Genomic DNA, 18,753 nt, shown 5'->3' with positions numbered 1-18,753 from the left:
GGGTCTTGCGATCCGAGATGGTGCAATTTCCAAACCAGGCAGTGATGCAGCTGCTCAGGATGCTCTCAATACAACCTCTGTAGAATGTGGTGAGGATGGGGGGAGGGAGATGGACTTTTCTCAGCCTTCGCAGAAAGTAGAGATGCTGCTGGGCTTTCTTTGCTATGGAGCTGATGTTGAGGGACCAGGTGAGATTCTCCGCCATGTGAAAACCAAGAAATAGTCATAGTCATAGTCATACTTTATTGATCCTGGGGGAAATTGGTTTTTGTTACAGTTGCACCATAAATAATAAATAGTAATAGAGCCATAAATACTTAAGTAGTAATATGTAAATTATGCCAGTAAATTATGAAATAAGTCCAGGACCAGCCTATTGGTGCTCTTAATGATCTCCACAGAGGAGTCGTCGATGTTCAGCAGAGAGTGGTCGCTCCGTGCTCTCCTAAAGTCAACAACCATCTCTTTTGTTTTGTTCACATTCAGAGACAGGTTGTTGGCTCTGCACCAGTCCGTTAGCCGCTGCACCTCCTCTCTGTATGCTGACTCATCGTTCTTGCTGATGAGACCCACCATAGTCGCGTCATCAGCGAACTTGATGATGTGGTTCGAGCTGTGTATTGCAGCACAGTCGTGGGTCAGCAAAGTGAACAGCAGTGGACTGAGCACACAGCCCTTGGGGGGGCCCCCGTGCTCAGTGTGATGCTGCTTCCAATCCGGACTGACTGAGGTCTCCCAGTCAGGAGGTCTAGGATCCAGTTGCAGAGGGAGGTGTTCAGGCCCAGTAGGCTCAGCTTTCCAATCCGTTTCTGAGGATTGATCGTCTTGAATACTGAACTGAAGTCTATGAACAGCATTCGGACATACGTGTCTTTTTTGTCCAGGTGGGTTAGGGCCAGGTGGAGGGTGATGGCAAAACAGTTGGAACAGTATGCGAACTGCAGGGGGTCCAGTGAGAGGGGCAGCAGGGTCTTGATGTGCCTCATGACGAGCCTCTCGAAACACTTCATGATGGTGGATGTGAGAGCAACGGGACGGTAGTCGTTGAGGCAGGACACTGAAGACTTCTTCGGCATTTGATTTTTAATCTATTCAATATGTATTCTGTATAAAGTATACGGAATAAAATTATTTATTTATTATTATTACTACTAATTTTTTTTCTTCCAGATTATGTATGGCATTGAACTGCTGCTACTAAGTTAACAAATCTCATGTCACAGATCGGTGATAATAAACCTGATTCTGTTTCTGAAAATGAGACTATTCCTATCCTTGCTCTCAGTGCTTGTAAAACAAGAAAAGGCTTGCTCACATATAGAAACATAGAAACATAGAAAATAGGTGTAGGAGTAGGCCATTCGGCCCTTCGAACCTGCACCGCCATTTATTATGATCATGGCTGATCATCCAACTCAGAACCCCGCCCCAGCCTTCCCTCCATACCCCATGACCCCCGTAGCCACAAGGGCCATATCTAACTCCCTCTTAAATATAGCCAATGAACTGGCCTCAACTGTTTCCTGTGGCAGAGAATTCCACAGATTCACCACTCTCTGTGTGAAGAAGTTTTTCCTAATCTCGGTCCTAAAAGGCTTCCCCTCTATCCTCAAACTGTGGCCCCTCGTTCTGGACTTCCCCAACATCGGGGACAATCTTCCTGCATCTAGCCTGTCCAATCCCTTTAGGATCTTATACGTTTCAATCAGATCCCCCCTCAATCTTCTAAATTCCAATGAGTTCAAGCCCAGTTCATCCAGTCTTTCTTCATATGAAAGTCCTGCCATCCCAAGAATCAATCTGGTGAACCTTCTTTGTACTCCCTCTATGGCAAGAATGTCTTTCCTCAGATTAGGGGACCAAAACTGCACACAATACTCCAGGTGTGGTCTCACCAAGGCCTTGTACAACTGCAGTAGTATCTCCCTGCTCCTGTACTCGAATCCTCTCGCTATAAATGCCAGCATACCATTCGCCTTTTTCACCGCCTGCTGTACCTGCATGCCCACTTTCAATGACTGGTGTATAATGACACCCAGGTCTCGTTGCACCTCCCCTTTTCCTAATCGGCCACCATTCAGATAATAATCTGTTTTCCTATTTTTGCCACCAAAGTGGATAACTTCACATTTATCCACATTAAATTGCATCTGCCATGAATTTGCCCACTCACCCAACCTATCCAAGTCACCCTGCATCCTCTTAGCATCCTCCTCACAGCTAACACTGCCGCCCAGCTTCGTGTCATCCGCAACCTTAGAGATGCTGCATTTAATTCCCTCATCCAAGTCATTAATATATATTGTAAACAACTGAGGTCCCAGCACTGAGCCTTGCGGTACCCCACTAGTCACCGCCTGCCATTCTGAAAAGGTCCCGTTTATTCCCACTCTTTGTTTCCTGTCTGCTAACCAATTCTCTATCCACACCAATACCTTACCCCCAATACCGCGTGCTTTAAGTTTGCACACTAATCTCCTGTATGTAGGAATATGTAGGAATGTGGCGACCCATTTTCCAGCACCCACAAACCGGCTCACAAAACAGCGCGCGCAGGCAGAGGGCCGGCCCCAAAAAGGGTGCCAGGCCATCTTCACCAGCAGGGGGAAAATCCCGCGCGCGGAAAGGGTCTGGGAATATGCATTCCCCACAGCAGTCCCGCCCATGGAGGGTGGGAACGGGAGGGCTTTAAAGCAGGCCGCGAAGTTTGAATAAATCTTTTTATCGCAACTCCAACTCACCGACTCCGTGTGGTTATTCTAGCGCTGTGTGTAGCACACCGCTACGTTTGGAGACCCTGACGGCCCAAACGATATTTGGGCCAGAGATGACCGACGCCGCATCTGTTCACGCAGTTTCGTTACAACTGCCAAGCTTTTGGCCGCTGAGACCCCGTCTGCGGTTGGAACAGGCAGTAGCACAATTCCACATTTGGCAGATAACCTCGGAGTCCACTCGCTACTACTACGTGCTGAGCTCTCTCGACCAGGAGACAGCTGCACAAGTTGAGGAGTTTATACAGTCGCCCCCGGAGGATGGCAAATACACAGCATTCAAAGCCCTGCTCATAAGGACTTTTGGACTCTCATGGCGCGAGCGAGCTGCCCACTTTCTGAACCTGGATGGCTTGGGAGACAGGCCGCCGTCAGCATTAATGAACGAAATGCTGGCCCTGGCTGAAGGACACAAACCCTGCCTCATGTTTGAGCAGGCGTTCCTAGAGCAACTGCCCGAGGACATACGCCTGCTGCTGTCCAACACAGATTTCAGCGAACCCCGGGAGGTGGCGGCTCGAGCAGATGTGTTGTGGAATGCTAAGAAGGAGAGAGGGGCGTCCGTCGCACAGATCACCAAGCAGTGTGCCCAACGACAGACCAGACCAGGCCCGGCAGCAGAGCCCAACGAACAATGGTGCTTCTACCACCAGCGGTGGGGCACAGAGGTCCGCCGCTGTAGACCACCCTGCAAATTCCCGGGAAACACAAAGGCCCAGCTGCCGCCGACTGCTACGGCGGCTGGCCATCAGGACAGCCTCCTGTACGTATGGGACAAGCAGTCGGGACGCCGATTTTTGGTCGACACTGGAGCGGAGATCAGCATTTTACCTCCAACAAGTTACGACGCCCGCAACAGAGAACCCGGACCCACTCTGAGGGCTGCAAATGGCAGCACAATACGAACCTACGGCACCCGCACGGTGCGGCTACAGTTCAGCTCCAGCCGGTTCACGTGGGACTTCACACTGGCCGCCGTGGCCCAACCACTCCTGGGGGCGGATTTTCTGCAAGCCCACAGCCTGCTGGTCGACCTGCAAGGGAAGCGACTAGTCCACGCCAAGACTTTTCAAACATTCTCCCTGAGTGAAGCAAAGTTGCCAGCCCCACACCTGGACTCCATCACGCTGTCCGGCGACAAATTCACCAGGGTCCTGGCGGATTTCTCATCAGTACTGACACCGCAGTTCACGGCAACCATGCCCAGACACGGAGTACAACACCACATCCCGCCCAGGGACCACCCCTCCATGCCTGTGCTCGAAGGCTTCCCCCGGACAAGCTCCGACTGGCGAAGGAGGATGTTCAAGAAGATGGAGGAATTGGGGATCATACGATGATCCGACAGCCCATGGGCCTCTCCCCTGCACATGGTGCCCAAGGCAACGGGGGGCTGGAGACCATGTGGTGACTACCGCAGACTGAACGAGACTACAACACCAGACCGCTACCCTGTGCCGCACATTCAAGACTTTGCAGCAAACCTACACGGCGCAAGGATCTTTTCCAAGGTAGACCTCGTCCGGGGATACCGTCAAATCCTGGTACATCCAGACGACATCCCCAAAACAGCACTCATCACCCGTTTGGACTTTTCGAATTCCTCCAAATGTTGTTTGGTCTAAAGAATGCCGCACAGACGTTCCAGCGGCTAATGGACGCGGTGGGACGCAACCTGGACTTTGCATTCATCTATTTGGACGACATCCTCATAGCCAGCAGCAGTCGTCAGGAGCATCTGTCCCACCTCCGCCATCTCTACTCACGCCTGAGTGAATTCGGCCTTACAATCAACCCGGCTAAATGCCAGTTCGGACTCGACACCATCGACTTCCTGGGCCACAGGATTACTAAAGGCGGGGCAACCCCTCTGCCCGCCAAGGTAGATGCGGTCCGCCATTTCCCCCGACCCAACACAATCAAAGGCCTGCAGGAATTCGTGGGTATGGTGAATTTCTACCACCATTTCCTCCCCTCAGCAGACCGAACCATGCGGCCCCTGTTCACTCTGATGTCGGGTAAGGGCAAGGACATTACCTGGGACGAAGAGGCCACAGCCGCTTTCGTTAAAACCAAAGAAGCCTTGGCAAACGCCGCGATGCTAGCGCACCCCAGAACGGACGTTCCTACTGCCCTCACGGTGGACGCATCCAACACAGCAGTCGGTGGAGTGCTGGAACAACTCATCGAGGGTCGCTGGCAACCCCTGGCATTCTTCAGCAGGCACCTACGACCACCCAAACTCAAATACAGTGCTTTCGACCAGGAGCTATTGGCACTCTACCTGGCAATCCGGCATTTCAGGTACTTCTTAGAAGGTAAGCCCTTCACCACTTACCTTTGCATTCACGAGAGTGTCCGACCCTAGGTCGTCCCGCCAGCAGCGACATCTGTCCTACATCTCCGAGTACACGACGGACATCTGGCATGTCTCAGGAAAGGACAACGTCATGGCGGACGCACTTTCCAGACCTACCATACAGGCCCTGTCCCAGGGGGTGGACTATGCAGCGCTGGCAGAGGCACAGCAGGCAGACGATGAGATTCCCAGCTACAGGACTGCAGTCTCCGGTTTGCAGCTCCAAGACCTCCCCGTAGGCCCAGGTGAGAGGACCCTACTATGTGACGTAGCTACCGGCCAACCCCACCCCGTCGTCCCAGCAGCCTGGCGCCAGCGGGTTTTCGAATCCATTCACAACTTAGCGCACCCCTCCATCAGGACAACCGTCCGGCTGGTTGCCAACAGGTTCGTGTGGTATGGGCTGCGTAAACAGGTCAGTGAATGGGCCAAAACGTGCATGCAGTGCCAAACGGCCAAGGTGCAGCGGCACACCAAGACTCCGACGCAGCAGTTCACCAGATGGCCAGAGGCAGTCTCGCTCACCGACACCACCTCCGAATCCTGCGCCCGAGCACTGATCGCAACCTGGGTAGCACGCTTCGGGGTACCGGCCCACATTACCTCCGACAGGGGCGCCCAGTTCACCTCCAGCCTGTGGTGGGCTATGGCCAGCCTTTTAGGATCGCAGCTACACCACACAACTGCCTACCACCCACAGTCGAACGGACTAGTGGAGCGTTTCCACCGTCACCTGAAGTCAGCTCTCATGGCCCGCCTGGAGGGGCCTAATTGGGTGGACAAGCTTCCCTGGGTCCTGCTCGAAATTCGCACGGCGCCCAAGGAAGATCTGCACACCTCGTCGGCCGAGTTGGTGTACGGCGCACCCCTGGTCGTCCCAGGAGAGTTCATACCAGCCCCAAGGGGGCAAGAGGAAGAACCCACAGCAGTCCTGGACAGACTACAGGAGAGGCTCGGTAACCTGGCCTCCATACCCACTTCACAGCACGGACAGAGCCCGACCTGCGTACCCAAAGACCTGCAGAACTGTAAGTTTCTTTTTGTACGACAGGGCGGACACCGGGCACCGCTACAGCGGCCCTACGAGGGGCCATTTAAGGTGATCAGGAACAACGGGTCCACGTTCGTGCTGGACATTGGGGGGAGAGAGGAGGTTTTCATGGTGGACCGACTCAAAACGGCCCATGTGGACTTGGCGCAGCCGGTCCAGGCTCAGGCACCGCGGCACAGGGGCAGACCTCCCAAACAGAGGCCGATCCAGACTGTGGACATTGGGGGAGGTATCACCGGTTCTGGGGGGGGTTATGTGGCGACCCACTTTCTGGCACACACGAACCGGCTCACAACAGCGCGCGCAGGCAGAGGGCCGGCCCCAAAAAGGGCGCCAGGCCATCTTCACCAGCAGGGGGAAAATTCCGCGCGCGGAAAGGATCTGGGAATATGCATTCCCCACAGCAGTCCCGCCCAGGGAGGGCAGGAACGGGAAGGCTTTAAAGCAGGCCGTGAAGTTTGAATAAATCTCTTTATCGCAACTCCAACTCACCGACTCCGTGTGGTTATTCTAGTGCTGTGTGTAGCACACCGCTACAGGAAGTTGAAATCTGCAGCAAAATCTTCATTACTTTTCTATAAATAACAGGATACTATTCTTTCACTACCTTAAGTCACTCAGTGCCACAAAGGGGGAAGCTGTGGGAGGTAACTCAGAAGCGAGAGCCTGACATCACAGCCCAAGTTGGGTGAGTCCATTTAATGCTTGTGAAACGCATTTGGTTCTCCTCATCAGCCTACCATCTTCCTTTCCATGCAATACAGCACTCACTATCACCCTACCATCCTCCCCTCCGTGCAATACAACACTCACTATCATTCTACCATCCTCCCCTCCATGCAATACAGCACTCACTATCATTCTACCATCCTCCCCTCCGTGCAATACAGCACTCACTATCATTCTACCATCCTCCCCTCCGTGCAATACAACACTCACTATCATTCTACCATCCTCCCCTCCGTGCAATACAACACTCACTATCATTCTACCATCCTCCCCTCCGTGCAATACAGCACTCACTATCATTCTACCATCCTCCCCTCCGTGCAATACAGCACTCACTATCATTCTACCATCCTCCCCTCCGTGCAATACAACACTCACTATCATTCTACCATCCTCCCCTCCGTGCAATACAGCACTCACTATCATTCTACCATCCTCCCCTCCGTGCAATACAACACTCACTATCATTCTACCATCCTCCCCTCCGTGCAATACAGCACTCACTATCACCCTACCATCCTCCCCTCCGTGCAATACAACACTCACTATCATTCTACCATCCTCCCCTCCGTGCAATACAGCACTCACTATCACCCTACCGTCCTCCCCTCCGTGCAATACAGCACTCTCCATCACCCTACCATCCTGCCCTCTGTGCAATACAGCACCCACTATCACCCTACCATTCTCCCCTCCGTGCAAGACAGCACTCACTATCACCCTAACGTCCTCCCCTCCATGCAATACAGCACTCACTATCACCCTACCGTCCTTCTCTCCGTGCAATGCAGTACTCACTATCACCCTACCATCCTGACCTCCGTGCAAGACAGCACTCACTATCAGCCTACTCTCTCTCTCTCTCTCTCTCTATCTCTCTCTCTCTTTCAAAAGTAATAACTTCACTCACTCTCACTGAATTGTTCCCACAACCTATGGAGACAGTTTCCAGGACTCTTTGTCTCATATTCTCAATATTTATTGTCAATTTATTATTATTATTATTATTATTATTATTACTACTTTCTTTTTGTATTTGTACATTATTGTATTTTGCACACTGGTTTTGCACCCAGTATGTGTGGTCTTTCAATGATTCTATTGTGATTATTGGATTTATCAAGTCTCCCCACAAGAAAATTAAGCTCAGGAATGTATATAGTGCCATGTGTGTACTTAGATAATAAATTTATGTTCAGCTTTGATCCCCTGATGAGTACTGGTTCATGGAGTCCAGAATCCTCCTTCTTTACTGAATAATCACTTCTTTGCTTTTGCTGACATTGAGTGAGAGGTCATTATTGTGACACCACTCTGCTGAAGTTTCATTCTCCCTCATGTATGCTGATTTGTCGCCACCTTTGACTTGACCTGCGACAGTGGTGCTGTCACCAAACTTGAATATAGCATTGGAGCTGTGCTTAGCCAAGAGTAGTGGGCTAAGCACACAGCCTTGTGGTGCACCTAGGCTGATGGTGATATTGGAGATGTTACTGCCGATCTGAACTGACTGGGGTCTGAAAGTGAGGAAATTGAGGATCCAGTTGCACAAGGAGGTATTGAGGCCAAGATCTTAGAGCTTATTAATGATGATAGTGTTCAATGCAGAACTGCAGTCAATGAAGAGCTCGCTTGTGTATGCATCTTCGCTATCCGGATGTTGAGGTTTGAATGAAGAGCCAATAGAATGGCATCTGTTGTTGATCTGTTGTGACAGGAGGCAAACTGAAGTGGATCCAAGTTACTCCTCAGGAAGGAGCTGATATGTTCCAACAGCCAAAACATATCATGACGTTGATGATCCTGTTGGTTACGTTGGTTAGGATTCATGAGGATGCTTGTTATTACTGATTGTTGGGAGCAGATGTCAGCCCACCTGCCAAGTACATTTATCATATTCTGTTGTTATTTTAGGTTTCAAGTGCCCACAGTATGATTTCTTTGTTTTACCAAGCACTAACAGTCCAGCTGGCCTTCCGACACCTCACTAGCCATTCACAGAGTATGTGCAATTAGAGGCAGATCACATTTAGATGCACTTCCTGATTTCAGGATTATTTTTCTTTGCACAGTTTGCCTTCTTTTGCACATTGATTGTTGATACGTCTTTGTCTGTTTATGTGGGGTTTTTTGTGACATGCTATTATTCTTCTTTCCCATAAATGCTGTAGGAAAATGAATGTCAAGGTGGTACATGGCAACATATGATGTATTGATAATGAAGTTACTTTGAAGTTTCATTTCTATCATGTAAAGGAAGTGGAAATGGTATGAAGGTACCGCAGGCTGCAGAGTCTTTCTCCCGCAGTGTTTCTTCCCAACTTTAACAGCCTTTATTTGAGGATGTGTTGGATGTGTGATTATGGTGTTGAGGAGGATAGTCTGAAGCTAACAGATGATGTAAATGAGTTGGTAAAAAGGGCAGAGAAAAAAACAGATGGAATTAATTCTAAAAAATGTGAGGTGAAGTTTTCTGGGAGTTTGAAATGCCAGAAATGGTAGGCCCTAGGAAGTACTGAAGAAGAGGGGGATATTAGAAGGCACATCCAAGACAGAAGCTCATGAAAGAGAAGGTGATTAAGGACACATGCAGCTTTAGAGGTTATGCTACAATTATATAACTCATTGGTGAGGTCACGGCTGGAGCACTTGATGCATGCTGTCAAAAGATGTGATTACACTGGAGAGGTTGTAAAGAAAATCCACCAAGGTGTTAAATCAGAGCAATAAACAAAGTTCTAGAGGAACTCGGAAGGTCAGGTCAGGCAGCTCTTTGCAGGGTAATTAGCTGTCGCTATTTCAGGCCGAGACCCTTCATCAGGACTGGAACGGAAAGGAGAAGAAGTCAGAATAGGAGGTGGGGAGAACACCAGTAATGCCCCCCCCCCCACCCTCCTTCACCATTTCCCATTCTCTTTTCCCTCTCTCACCTCATCTCCTTGCCCACCCATTGCCTCCCTCTGGTGCTCCTTCCCCCTTTTTCTTTCTTCCATGGCCTTCTGTCTCTTTCACCAATCAATTTCCCAGCTCTTTACTTCACCTAGTTTCACTGCAAGTTTCACCTAGCACCCTGTGTTTCTTTCTCTCCTCCCCCCACTCCTCAGCTTTTTTTTCCAGTCCTGCCGAAGGGTTTTGGCCCAAAATGTCGACTGTACTCTTTTCCATAGATGCTGCCTGGCCTGCTGAGCTCCCCCACCATTTTGAAATTGTTACCTGGGGTGGAACATTTCAGCTGTGAGGAGAGGCTGGGTTTGTTCTCCTTGTCTGAGGAATTATAGAAAATTGAAGGGTGAAAGAAAACATTTCCCCTTAACAGAGTTGTCGATAACTTGAGGGCACGAGTTGAAGGTAAGAGATTGGAGATTGGAATGGGACCTGAGGAAGAATTTTTCAAGCAGAGCGTGGCTAAAAACTGGGATGCTCTGCCCAGTGGATTTATGGAGGCTGGTCCTCCCAACATTTAATAATTATTTAGAGTGGCATAGAAACATAGAAAACATAGAAAACCTACAGCCCAATACAGGCCCTTCAGCCCACAAAGCTGTGCCAAACATGCCCTTACCTGAGAAATTACCTAGGGTTACCCATTGCCCTCGATTTTTTCTGAGCTCCATGTACCTGTCCAGAAGCCTCTTACAAGATCCTATTGTACCCATCTCCACCACCATCGCCAGCAGCCCATTCCACACACTCACCACTCTCTGTGTAAAAAAACTCACCCCTGATATCTCCTCTGTACCTGGCGTTTGAAATATGCGGCACAAAAGGCTATTGGCCAAGTGCTGGGAAGTGCAGTGATCCCAGATGAATACTTGATGACCAAGCTGGCAACAGAGCAGTCAGGCGAAACCTTACCTTAGGCATCACGAGGGCAAAGACCGACTACACACGTAAAATACAGGAACAGCTGACCTTGGCATATGTGGTGGGCATCGAGGGTACTGACTGCACAAGGAATAATCGTGTCAGCTGCACCAGTGAACCACCATCCCTGATGCTCTAAAGAACTTCTGTGTGTGCAACACACACCAGTCACAAGAACTATAACATTCAGGTGAGCAGCCACTGTCTGTAACAGCAGCAAAAGTGCGAAGAACTCCACAGTCAATCCCCCCACTTCACAGGCTGTCGGGCCAAACAACATCCCAGGCCGAGTACTCGGGGACTGTGCACTCTAACATCTTCAACACTTCACTTATCCAGCTGCTCCCCCCACGTTTCAAATCAGCCACTATCATCCCCGTACCTTCAGAACAAAGTGACTACCGCCCAATGGCCCTGACACCAATCATCATGAAGTGCTTTGAGCGGCTGGTAACGGCATACATCAAATGCTCCATTCCTGTAATGCTGGACACTCACCAATATGCTTACCGACAAAACTGCTCTACAACAGATGCCATAGCAGATGTCATATCACATAGAAAAAAAGACACTTATGTAAGGATGCCATTTCTGAATTTCAATTTGACATTCAGCACTATCGTCCCACAGACCTTGGTGAACAAACCCCTACTCCTCAGTCTAAATACACGACTGCGCAAACTGGGCACTTAGCAATCTGCTAAATCAGGGTGTCAAAGGTTACAGGGAGAAGGCAGGAGAATGAGGTTGAGAGGGATAATAAATCAGCTGTGATGGGATAGTTGAGCATGCTCGATGGGTCTTATGGGTGTTGGACTTCCCACCGAACTGACCTCAGGTGGTAAAGGAGCATGTTCTTCCCTCCATGTCACTTGTAAAAATGCTATTCCCTTTTCTCAGTTACCCCATCTCCATTATATCTTTCTTAGGATGAGGGCTTCCATTCAAGTAGATAGATGTCCTCTTATGTCAGAAAACAGTGTTTCCTTTCCACTACTGTTAAAGCTGCCCTTAGCTGTATCACCTCCATTTTCCACCCATCTGCCCTCACCCCAACATCTCTGCTGTCACAGCATTGATAGGGTTCCCCTTGTCCTCACCTACAAGCCCATGAGACTCCACATCTAACAAATAATTTCCTGCAACTTCTGCTAGCTCCAGAGAGATCCCACCACCAGGCACAACTTCCCCTTCCACTTTCCGTGGAACTTGCTCTCTCTCTGTGACACCCCAGTTGACCAGGTACTACATCCCCCACACACGACGATGTGAATTGGTGAACTGTATACAGGGGATCACCTTACACCATCCTTGGCTCCAGAGGTACAGGCTCAGGTGGGTTGAGTCGTCCATAGAAAGTGGCCTTGAGGCAGGACACATGGAAGCTTAGTGTGATCTTGAGGGTTGGGAACAGCTGGAGACAGTAGTGACTATATTGATGCAGTGGGGAATCTGAAGGGGGCCAACGAACTGGGGTGCGAGCTTGCAACAGTCAGTGCACAAGGTACACATCCAGTCACAGTCCCCAGGCTGGAGTAGTCAGTAGGTGCAGACGGCAGCTGGGATGGTCCTCCATACTGTTCTCCAAGCATTCCGGCAGTGGCAATGTTCTGTGGTGAACATTGGACAGAGTGGTTGGTAACCCTTCAAAGGATGGCATGCCCGTGGCAGAGAAGATGAGTATGTTGAAGGACAGCTCTAACAAGAACAAATACTTCTCCCATGTGGAAGGGTTAGCCAAGGGAACATTTTGTAGAAACTTCTCCACTTACTGATTGGCTCCCTCTGACTCACTGAGGTGCAGAGGAGGAAGCAGAAAGATCATCAGAAGGGCGCTGGTCTGACACAATGTCCTGAGGGAAGCCTTAGAGGCGAATTACATTTTGGAGAACCAGGTCCGCTGTCTCAGCAGCTGATAGAGGCTTCAGGAAGGCAATGAAGTGGGCTACTATTGTGATGATCATCATGGCTCCATCCGAAGGTGGCAAACTCATGATGAAATCTTTGGTGATGTGGGACCATGTGTGTTGGGGCCAAAGAAGCCTGCTGTTTGGAAGAATTGGACTGGTACACTGAGGACAGGCAGCACCAAGGTGTCATGACAGGACATCCACCTTTATATTCTTGGAACTGGGTTGGTAGGAGATGGTGAAGTTAAAATTTTCAAAGAAGAGGGCCTAGTGATTCTGATGTGGTTTGAGTTGGTGGATCTGCTTTATGGATATGAGGTTCTTGTGATCAGGTCAGATGATCAACCCAGATCAGAAAGAGCTTAGTGTTTCCCATCAGCCAATGTCTGCATTTCTCTAAAGCCCATGTAATGGCGAATAGCTCCTAGCACCCATTCCATAATGGCGCAGTGTAGCTTTGAACTTGTATGAGGAAAATACAGAAGGGTGTCTTCCTGTTCGGTCCTCACTGGGAGAAGATAGCCCTGGCATTCATGTCAGATGTGTCTACCTCTACCACAAAGATCTGTCTCATCTCCCTTTCTCTTCACCATTTACACCTTGGACTTCAACTACTGCACAGAGTCTTGTCATCTTCAGAAGTTTTCTGATGACTCTGCCATAGTTAGGTGCATCAGCAAGGGAGATGAGGCTGAGTACAGGGCTACGGTAGGAAACTTTGTCACATGGTGTGAGCAGAATTATCTGCAGCTTAATGTGAAAAAGACTAAGGAGCTGGTGGTAGACCTGAGGAGGGCTAAGGTACCGGTGACCCCTGTTTCCATCCAGGGGGTCAGTGTGGACATGGTGGAGGATTACAAATACCTGGGGATACGAATTGACAATAACCTGGACTGGTCAAAGAACACTGAGGAAGTCTACAAGAAGGGTCAGAGCCATCTCTATTTCCTGAGGAGACTGAAGTCTTTTAACATTTGTTGGACGATGCTGAGGATGTTCTATGAGTCTGTGGTGGCCAGTGCTATCATGTTTGCTGTTGTGTGCTGGGGCAGCAGGCTGAGGGTAGCAGACACCAACAGAATCAACAAACTCATTCGTAAGGCCAACGATGTTGTGGGGATGGAACTGGACTCTCTCACGGTGGTGTCTGAAAAGAGGATGCTGTCCAAGTTGCATGCCATCTTGGTCAATGTCTCCCATCCACTACATAATGGACTGGTTGGACACAGGAGTACATTCAGCCAGAGACTCATTCCACCGAGATGCAACACAAAGCGTCATAGGAAACCATTCCTGCCTGTGGCCATCAAACTTTACAATTCCTCCCTTGGAGGGTTAGACACCCTGAGCCAATAAGCTGGTCCTGGACTTATTTCCTGGCATAATTTACATATTATTATTTAATTATTTATGGTTTTATTACTATTTAATTATTTATGGTGCAACTGTAATGAAAGCCAATTTCCCTCGGGATCAATAAAGTATGACTATGACTATGACTATCTGGAAGTGTTCAAATGGCAGAGATTGGGAACGGTGCTGAAGACTCTTGAACTCCTCAAAAGCGTCGTATGAGGTAGCAAGACCAGGTTATCCCTCAGGTAGGTGACTTGGCAGCAAGACCAGGTTATCCCTCAGGTAGGTACTTGGCAGCAAGACCAGGTTATCCCTCAGGTAGGTGACTTGGTGAGAGGAATAGCAATTTGCCTATAGCTTCTGATTAAATGACGATCGAGTTTGCAGAGGCCCAGCAAGTGCTGTAGCTGTTTCAAGGTGCCCAGCCATGGCAATGCAACAATGGCACGCACTTTCTCTGGCCTGTGGTTATGCCTGGAGATGACAGGATGCAGCCTTAGAAGGAAATGACTGGGGTGTAGAACTTGCAATTTTTCTAACTTGCAGTACAGTTGGTTTTCAAGGGGACTCCAAAGGTCTGAGTGGACGTGACAGAAGACATACCTGTGTGGCATGTCTCAGAGGATGTCATTAATGAAGGCTTGGAAAAGTTCAAAGTACAAAGGCAGTGGATGTTGTCCACATAAACTTTACTAAACAATTTGACAAGATACCACATGAGAAGCTAGTCAAGAAGGTTCAGTTGCTCAGCATTCAAGGTGACATAGTACATTGGATTAGACATTGGCTTTGTGGGAGAAGCCAGAGAGTGGTAGTAGAGGGTCGCCTTTCTGACTTGATGCCAGTTACTAGTGGTGTGCCACATGGACTGGTGCCAGTTCTTTTGTTGTTTGTCATCTATATCAATGATCTGGATGAAAATCTGGTTAACTCGATGAGCAAATTTCTGGATGACACCATGATTGTGGGTGTAGTGGACAATGAGGAAGGCTATCATGGTTTGCAGAGGGATCAGCATCAGCTAGAAAAATGGGTTGAAAAATTGCGATGGGATTTAATGCAGATAAGTCCAAGGTTTTGCTCTTCGGTAGGACCAACCAGGACGCATCTCACATAGTAAGTGGCAGAGCTCTGAGGGGTGCTGCAGAATAAAGGAATCTGGGAATACAGGTCCATAATTCATTGAAAGTTGTGTTACAGGTAGATAGGGTCATAAAGAAAGCTTTTGGCACACTGCCATTCATAAATTGATGTATTGAGTAAGGAGGTATGATGTTATGTTGAGGTTGTATAAGACGTCGGTAAGATCTAATCTGAAGTATTGTGTGCAGTTTTGGTCACCTACCTACAGGAAAGATGTAAACAAGGTTGAAAGTGTACAGAGAAAATTTACAAGGAATTTTCTGGGTTTGGAGGACCTGAGTAATAAAGAAAGATTATATAGGCTAGGACTGTATTCTTTAGAACATAGAAGAGTGAGAGGCGATTTGATAGAGGTATACAAAATTATAAGGGGTATAGATAGGGTAAATGCAAGCAGGCTTTTTCCACTGAGGTTGGATGGCACTACAACCAGAGGTCATGGAGTGAGCGAGAAAGGTTAGAAGTTTAAGGAGAAATTTCTTCACTCAGAGAGTTGTGAGAGTGTGGAATGAGCTGCCAGCACAAGTGGTACACGCAAGTTCAATTTCAACATTTAAGAGATGTTTGAATAGGTACATCGATAGTAGGGATGTGGAGGGCTGTGGTCCCAGTTCAGGTCAATGGGAGTAGACAGTTTAAATGGTTTTGGCATGGAGTAGATGGACTGAAGGGCTTGTTTCTGTGCTGTACTCTATGATTATATTTATTATCAAAGAATGGTATTTCTTCAGCTGTTTGATCGAGGCACGACTGCGCAAGCGCATGGACGTCAGCCAGTGAGAACAGCGAGAAGAGTTTAAAAGGAGACACCTTATAGAGTGGGCACCAGAGGAGCGGGTGCTATAGTAGAAGGAGACAGAGTTGGAGGGCTTTGGCTCAATGGGGCTTAGGCGATAACAGATCGAGGCGAAGTATGTCATCTGTGTAGAATATAGACAAAGGATGTGTGTGAGGCTGGTGTTCCATGCCCAGTGTCAGATGTGGGATGTCCGGGAGACTACTACCCTCTTGGACGGCCACAACTGCGCCAGGTGCATCGAGCTGGAGCTCCTTAGGGACCACGTTAGGGAATTGGAGATACAGCTCGATGACCTTCGTCTGGTCAGGGAAAGAGAGGAGCTACAGGCAGGTAGTCACACCGGAGCCTCTGGAGACAGGTAAGTGGATAACAGTCAGAATAGAAGGGCAGGAGTCAGAGGCTAGAAGGCAATAAGTACTCCTGTTTGAGTACTGTTGGGGGGTTGGCCCACCTGGGGGAAGCAAGAGTGGCCACGACTCTGGCACTGAGTCTGGCCCTGTGGATCAGAAGGGTAGGGAAAGGAAGAGGATGACTGCAATAATAGGGGACTCTATAGCTAGGGGGTCAGACAGGTGATTCTGTGACGCAGGAAAGAAGTACGGATGGTAGTTTGCCTCCAAGGTGCCAGGGTCCAGGATGTTTCTGATCACGTCCAAGATATCCTGAAGTGGGAAGGCGAACAGCCAGAGGTCGTGGTACATTTTGGTACCAACAATATAGGTAAGAAAAGGGAGGAGTTCCTTAAAGCAGATGACAAGGAGTTAGGAAGGAAATTGAGAAGCAGGGCCACAAAGGTAGTAATCAAGGTATTACTACCTGTGCCACGTGACAGTGAGTATAGGAGTAGAATGAGGTGGAGGACAAATGCCTGTCTGAGGGATTGGAGCAGGGGGAAAAGATTCAGATTTCTGTATCATTGGGACCTATTTTGGAGCAGGAGTGACCTGTACAAAAAAGGATGGGTTGCACTTGAATACCAGGGGGGGCCAATATCCTGGCGGGGAGGTTTGCTAAGGCTATTGGGGAGTTTTTAAACTAGGATTGCAGGGGGGTGGGAACCAAACTGAAGAGACGGAGGGAGAAGCGGTTGGCTCACAAATAGAGAAAGCTTGGAGACAGTGCGAGAGGGAGGATAAGCAGGTGATAGAGAAGGGATGCGCTTAGACCAATGGTTTGAGATGTGTCTATTTTAATGCAAGGAGTATTATGAACAAAGCGGATGAGCTTAGAGCGTGGATCAGTACTTGGAGCTATGATGTTGTGGACATTACAGAGACTTGGATGGCTCAGGGGCAGGAATGGTTACTTCGAGTGCCAGGCTTTAGATGTTTCAGAAAGGACAGGGAGGGAGGCAAAAGAGGTGGGGGCGTGACACTGCTGATCAGAGATAGTGTTGCGGCTGCAGAAAAGGAGGAAGACATGGAGGGATTGTCTACGGAGTCTCTGTGGGTGGAAGTTAGGAACAGGAAAGGGTCAATAACTCCACTGGGTGTTTTTTATAGACCACCCAAAAGTAACAGGGACATTGAGGAGCAGATAGGGATACAGACTCTGGAAAAGTGTAATAATAACAGGGTTGCCGTGGTGGGGGATTTTAATTTCCCAAATATCGATTGGCCTATCCCTGGAGTGAGGGGTTTAGATGGGGTAAAGTTTGTTAGGTGTGTTCAGGAAGGTTTCGTGACACAGTATGTAGATAAGCCTACAAGAGGAGAGGCTGTACTTGATCTGGTATTGGGAAATGAACCTGGTCAGTGTCAGATCTCTCAGTGGGAGAGCATTTTGGAGATAGTGATCACAATTCTATCTCCTTTACCATAGCATTGGAGAGGGGTAGGAACAGACAAGTTAGGGAAACGTTTAATTGGAGTAAGGGGAAATATGAAGCCATCAGGCAGGAACTTGGAAGCATAAATTGGGAACAAATATTCTCGGGGAAATGTATTGAAGAAATGTGGCAAATGTTCAGGGGATATTTGCATAGGTACGTTCCAATGAGACAGGGAAAGGATGGAAGGGTACAGGAAACATGGTGTACAAAGGTTGTTGTAAATCTCAAGAAGAAAAGAAGAGCTTATGAAAGGTTCAAAAAACTAGGTAATCAGAGAGATCTAGAAAATTATAAGGCTAGCAGAAAGGAGCTTAAGAAAGATATTAGGAGAGCCAGGAGGGGCCATGAGAAGAACTTGGCAGAAAGGATTAAGGAAAACCCCAAGGTGTTCTATAAATATATGAAGAGCAAGAGAATAAGATGTGAGAAAATAGGACCAATCAAGTGCAACAGTAGAAAAGTGTGTATGGTGTGATGGGGTCCTGAATTACCCCTATGAACTGTGTTTTTGAAAAGAGAGAGAGAGTTATTTAACACTGACATGTTTTGAAAAGAGAGAGAGAAAGAAAGAGAGAGAGAGAGAGAGAGAGAGAGAGAGAGATGAAGACTAACTGTTGGACTGTCACTTTAAGGCACGAGAAAGAACTGGCTAACTTTTGGAGTTCTGCTGAGTTGGAGATGGCACTGAGCAGCTCGTAACTTGCTATGGTGACCGAAGGCAGCGTTATTTGATGGACACTCAATGTTATGATTCCAGCAGCGTGTTTATACTTCTCAAGGACATTCGCCTGCTTGAGCATTTCTTATACAGAGAAGAGAAGGAAGAGTTAATTGAATGACAGCTGGTATCCAGTACAGTGAGATAAATAGGAGGTCAGATGATATAGACCTCAGACACAAGTTTTGGATACTGAATGAGCTTTGTTGTGCCCGCAGA

The sequence above is a fragment of the Mobula birostris genome, chromosome 30, assembly GCF_030028105.1.
Source record: "Mobula birostris isolate sMobBir1 chromosome 30, sMobBir1.hap1, whole genome shotgun sequence".
Taxonomy (NCBI): Eukaryota; Metazoa; Chordata; class Chondrichthyes; order Myliobatiformes; family Myliobatidae; genus Mobula; species Mobula birostris.
This window is presented reverse-complemented; position numbering follows the sequence as displayed.